This window comes from Rutidosis leptorrhynchoides, chromosome 4 (genome assembly GCF_046630445.1).
Source record: "Rutidosis leptorrhynchoides isolate AG116_Rl617_1_P2 chromosome 4, CSIRO_AGI_Rlap_v1, whole genome shotgun sequence".
Lineage (NCBI taxonomy): Eukaryota > Viridiplantae > Streptophyta > Magnoliopsida > Asterales > Asteraceae > Rutidosis > Rutidosis leptorrhynchoides.
This window is the reverse complement of record NC_092336.1, coordinates 385,712,655-385,717,896: the sequence shown is the minus strand read 5'-3', so window position 1 is coordinate 385,717,896 and position 5,242 is coordinate 385,712,655. Positions and strand designations below refer to the sequence as shown.

The following is a 5,242-nucleotide window of genomic DNA, read 5'->3' as shown; positions in this document are numbered from 1 at the left end:
CATAGTACAGAATGTTAATCAATAGTTGTGTATATGATCTATAGGGTTGGATAAGCCAATCACATGTGATTAGATAAGCCAATCACATGTAATCACATTCCACAATCACATGTGATTGGCGTGTACAATCACATGTGATTGGCGTTTAGAATCACATGTGATTGGCTTGTTAATCACATGTGATTGGCGTATGAATCATATTTGACTGGCATTATGAACCACATGTGATTGACATTTAGAATCACATGTTATTGGTTTATGAATCATATTTAATTGACTGGTAGAAGAATCACATGATTATCTTCTTATATAATCACCAAGTTATAGTCATTCATAACATGTAATGGGATCCCACAATCACATGTGATTGACATGTAGAATCACATGTGATTGGCGTGTAGAATCACATGTGATTGGTGTGTAGAATCACATTTGATTGACTTGTAGAATAACCTGTAGCTGTTTAATAATTTCAATCAAACATCAACCATAGTAGATAAAACAAAACATACATAATACCGTTACAATTATCAGGTACCAAAAGACATAAGAAATAAGAGGTAAATTCATCTAAATACAATCTGGAGTTTTTTTTTTTTTACATAAAAACACTTTTCTTACATAAAAACACACTTCTTATAGTAATGACTCTTTAGATTGTTCAACACGGGCGTCTCTTGATTTTTTTTTTTTGCAGAAATGACAACCTTCCTGCAGTCTTCCTGCAGTCTTCAACCTCTTCAACCCTTCCATTTCGACCTGAAAAAAGTGGTTTACAAAAGTAAATCAGTAACATTAAACCAAAAAAATCATAGGTGATATCATTTGTTAACATTTAAATGTGAATTCCAAGTGATTTCTTGTATAATCACATGTGATTGGAAAAACCTAAAAGGTACTCACAAATTTATACTTACACTCTGATTTAACAACAACAAATATGCAACTCATACATAGATAAAAAGCACATATTTAACAATCACAACAAATAACATGTGATTAAAGAAGCAACACACACGAATGACTATATCACGAAACCCTAATAATGTATTGATGTCAAACTCTCAAAGTCCTATTTTGCAAGTCTTCTAAATTTTTACAGATTTTCGCCCTTTATACCATCTCGATCCTTCGTGAATCTAATTATCTTCTTTGTGAACTATGTGTTTATTTTCCTATCCTACAGTGTGTGATAATCTAGGCGCAACCTATCTCCCGACTAATCCCAATTTACATGCTCATATAAAGCACCTGGAAGTTGAATCTAATGTACGATTTATATTATATAATTATTATATTGTTAACATACTGAAAAGGTCGCTACCAGGTCCAAGTTTCTCTTTTACAATACAAGTTACAAGTCGTTCCATCCTTATCTTGTGGAGACGTATTAGAGTAAAATTACTCTGATAATTAGCACAATTCTAGAAGGCACCTAACTACCTAAGTGTAAACTCCAACTCTATATATTTGTTCTTATTGTAACCCTTTTATACACAAACCAATATAAAAAAACCTTTTGGTTCATTACATTGAGGACTTGAGGTTCAATGTTTTCTTGACTAGCTTAACTTAAAGTCATTAAACTAATATTTTATCATTATCAGATGATGACAATAAAACCGAAAGACATAAACTCAAGCAAGCAAAAAATCACACAATCTTATCCAGGAAATTTCAAGTAACCAAATCAAATAAGAAAAAATTGCAGCAACCAATTTTTTTTTTTTTGAATTCGCACATATAACCAAGCTTATGCTCACAATTATTCTACATAATTTTCTTATAGTTAACAAAAAACATTATTCGTTCAACAACTTATCAGATAGAATATTATCTTATTATAATTTATAAAACAAAACTAAATTAAACTATACATACAGAGTTATGCAATATATAAATTTATGAAGTACCTTAGAGTAAGGAATAATGTGATCGTAATCATGACATAAGCAATCAGGACAACCAACAAGCTTACGAAAAATTGTGTTACCGAGTGGATCTTTCCGCCATCGATCTGGATCTCGTCCTTTAATTTTCTCAGCTTTCTCCCAACATTGCAGCTTCACATAGTACGAAAAGCTTCTAGGGTTTGAAAATTTCTCCGGTGAGATAGTTAGGTCTCGGAAGTAAGTAAGTTAGCCGTTTTCCGTGACGAATCGCGTGTTGACGAGTGCGGCGGGCGGCGATGCGTCAGCGGTGGAGGTAGTTGATAGATGATGATCGATTATTGTTGATCGTTGTTGATGATTGTTGATAATGGCAGTTTTGATTATTTGTTGACCGAAGGAAAATAGCAATCGGTGTTGAAACCCTAGAGCCTATTGTGTGTTTGTGTTTGAAGAATGAGATCGATCGAATGAACTTCCAGAGTGTGTGTGTGTAAGGTATATTTTGGTAGTGAATGGACAAAAATGTGACAACCCGAAAATTTCCGACCAAATTTAAACTTTAATCTTTATATGTTTCCGACACGATAAGCAAAGTCTGTAATGTTGAAATCTCAAAAACTTTGAACTGTGTTCATGTAATCAATTACCCTTTGACTGTGCTCGACGATTCACGAACATTTATGTGTATAGATATGTATATATATAAGATATAGTTATATTAATTGAAAACGTTAACAAAGTATTAAATGTATAATACTTTATGTGAACATATTTGTTTCAATATATATTTAATATAATTATCGACGGAATTAAAAGATAATATCAAATGATTGAATTATCAGATACATTGTGATTATGATTATGAATCTATGTTATGAGATCCACTATGATTTAAGAAAATCTGTTCTTTTTAACAATATTCGAAAAATGGTAAAGTGATTTACATGAAAGAACAAAAGTGTCAATTAACGAGAACTAGATATAAGTTAATGAAGATTCCTGCTTAAATTTCAATGCATGCTTTACAATGATTGTCTCGTATCTCTTGGTAAGTTAAATTATTTAGTTTTCATAATATTGAAAACGTTTTACGATATAAATGAAACCTCTTTAAAGGATAAGTTGGAATATAAATGATTATAGAAAACCAAATTTATAAATTATTTGATTTAATTTCAAACGTATGAAAACGTTTTTCTATTTAAAAGAAACTTTGTTACAAAAACGATTTGAATATATAAAAGGAAACAATATTAATTTTCTCATAATATATATATTAGGATTTAAAATATAAATGTCAAGAAGTGGAAACATATTATAAAACTTTAAGATTATTAAATTTATTACCATTATCTTTTATAGTTAGAATTTTTAGAAATTATATAAAAGGATTTGAGTGCCACGTCTTATTTAAAACGAATATAATTTTATAAATATCTAGAACCACTTTTGACAAATTGTTACTGGGTCATTATGATAAGGAAAAAGGTTTTAACGTTATCTTAAAATCAAGAATCTTTCTAGAAACTTTTTGACAAGTTATAAATAATAACGGTCCTTGGTTTAATTGAAAATAAATATATATAACTTGCAACGTGTAATTAAAAACATGTTCATATATATTTTGAATTATTAACAAACGATAATAATATTCGATTAGTGATTCGATTAATATATACATAAGTTAATTTGAGAAGTCAGAGTAAACGATAGTACATAAATGATTCATATCAAATTATGTTATATTATGAAAATGATTTTAAATTATATAAACTCTGAAATATAATTAGTTTTGAAAAACTACATATTATATAGATATTTCTAATATATAAATTTATATTTTCAAATAAATATATATATATATTTTACAAAGTGATAAAATATAATATTGACTAGTCATAAAACGTTTGATTTAAAATAATATATTTTGATAAACAACGAGCCATTGATTTATAGAAGCAAATGACCACAACACTCAAATATGTAAGTTACAATTCTTATAATATAATTTACCGATGATTAAGTCTAATTTTTAGAGAGGGATGATTTTCTCTACTCTTGAGAATGTTTCACTCTGGGTGGAGAAATGACTTGTCTTTATTCTCGGATGGGGGAAGGATTGTCTACATCTCACCTCCCTCATACACCACTTATGTGGTATTGGGTTTTGTTGTTGTTGTTGTAAGTCTAATTTTTGATAAAGGTACACATCGCGAAACGTAAAGTATCAGTTTTCTAAGCGTACGAAAATACGTTCGAGAATCCGGAAACGGGATGTAAGACGAGTTACAACGTACGATTCATCGAAACTAAAATTACAAGTTAACTATGCACGTAAATATAATATAATATATAATTAATTATATAAATTAAATATATATATATATATATATATATATATATATATATATATATATATATATATATATATATATATATATATATATTATATATTAAAAACCGTCGGCAGAGTGCAAACAAAACATGGTGAGTTGTTTTCAAAGGCCATGCGATCGCATGGCTATAGGCCTGTAAACCCATGCGATCGCATGGAAACCAGGTTCAGCAAAAGTCTATAAGTGCGATCGAATTCAGGATTTATCACACACACTTATTTACTTCTATCTATCTCTTCCTCCGTATTATTATATATATTAAAATAAATAAAAAAATTATTATTATTAATTTTATTATTACTATTAGTAGTATTAAGATTATTTAATATTATTAGTATTATACATAAAATATTACGACGAGGGTATGCGCGAGTTATTTCAAACGGTTTTTACGAGCGGGGCAGAGCTAAGGAAATTTTGGGTTATAGCTATGGAGGTTATGGGTATGGTTTGGGGGTATGCTCATAAGGTCAACCTAGTGTTTATCATCTCCGTCGCGTCTACGTATTTTCCTACAATATTGAATCACAATATTGATACGTGAGCATTCGCATCTTAACTTTTATATATTAATAGTGTATCCCTGACTAGTGCTCGAGTATATAGGATTATACATGCTTGTATGCTTATTTTCATCGTTAGATAGTTTTGATGAATCATGAGTTTGATACATATGCTACTAGGATAAGATATATGATATGCATGTCGTTGGAAAGGTGGCGAAAAATTAATAATTTTTTGTCATACCCCGTCCTAATCCATCTGGACGAAGTCACCAACATCTGGTCCCATTGCGATGATCGACTCCAAGTAATATCTCTAAAATGAGCAAATACACAGCGGAAGATTTCTTTCATACCTGAGAATAAACATGCTTTAAAGTGTCAACCAAAAGGTTGGTGAGTTCATAGGTTTATCATAAGCAATAAAATTCCATCATTTTGATAGACCACA

General features: G+C 29.8%; 1 long non-coding RNA gene across 1 annotated transcript; it reads right to left on the bottom strand.

Annotated features, from left to right (window-relative positions):
• Positions 1–497: 497 nt before the first annotated feature.
• Positions 498–2,361, bottom strand: LOC139844646 (uncharacterized). The gene is made up of 2 exons (XR_011758049.1): positions 1,914–2,361; positions 498–759 (listed from the first exon to the last, which is right to left on the bottom strand). It is a non-coding gene; the product is annotated as an uncharacterized lncRNA (long non-coding RNA).
• Between the last annotated feature and the right edge of the window lie 2,881 nt (positions 2,362–5,242).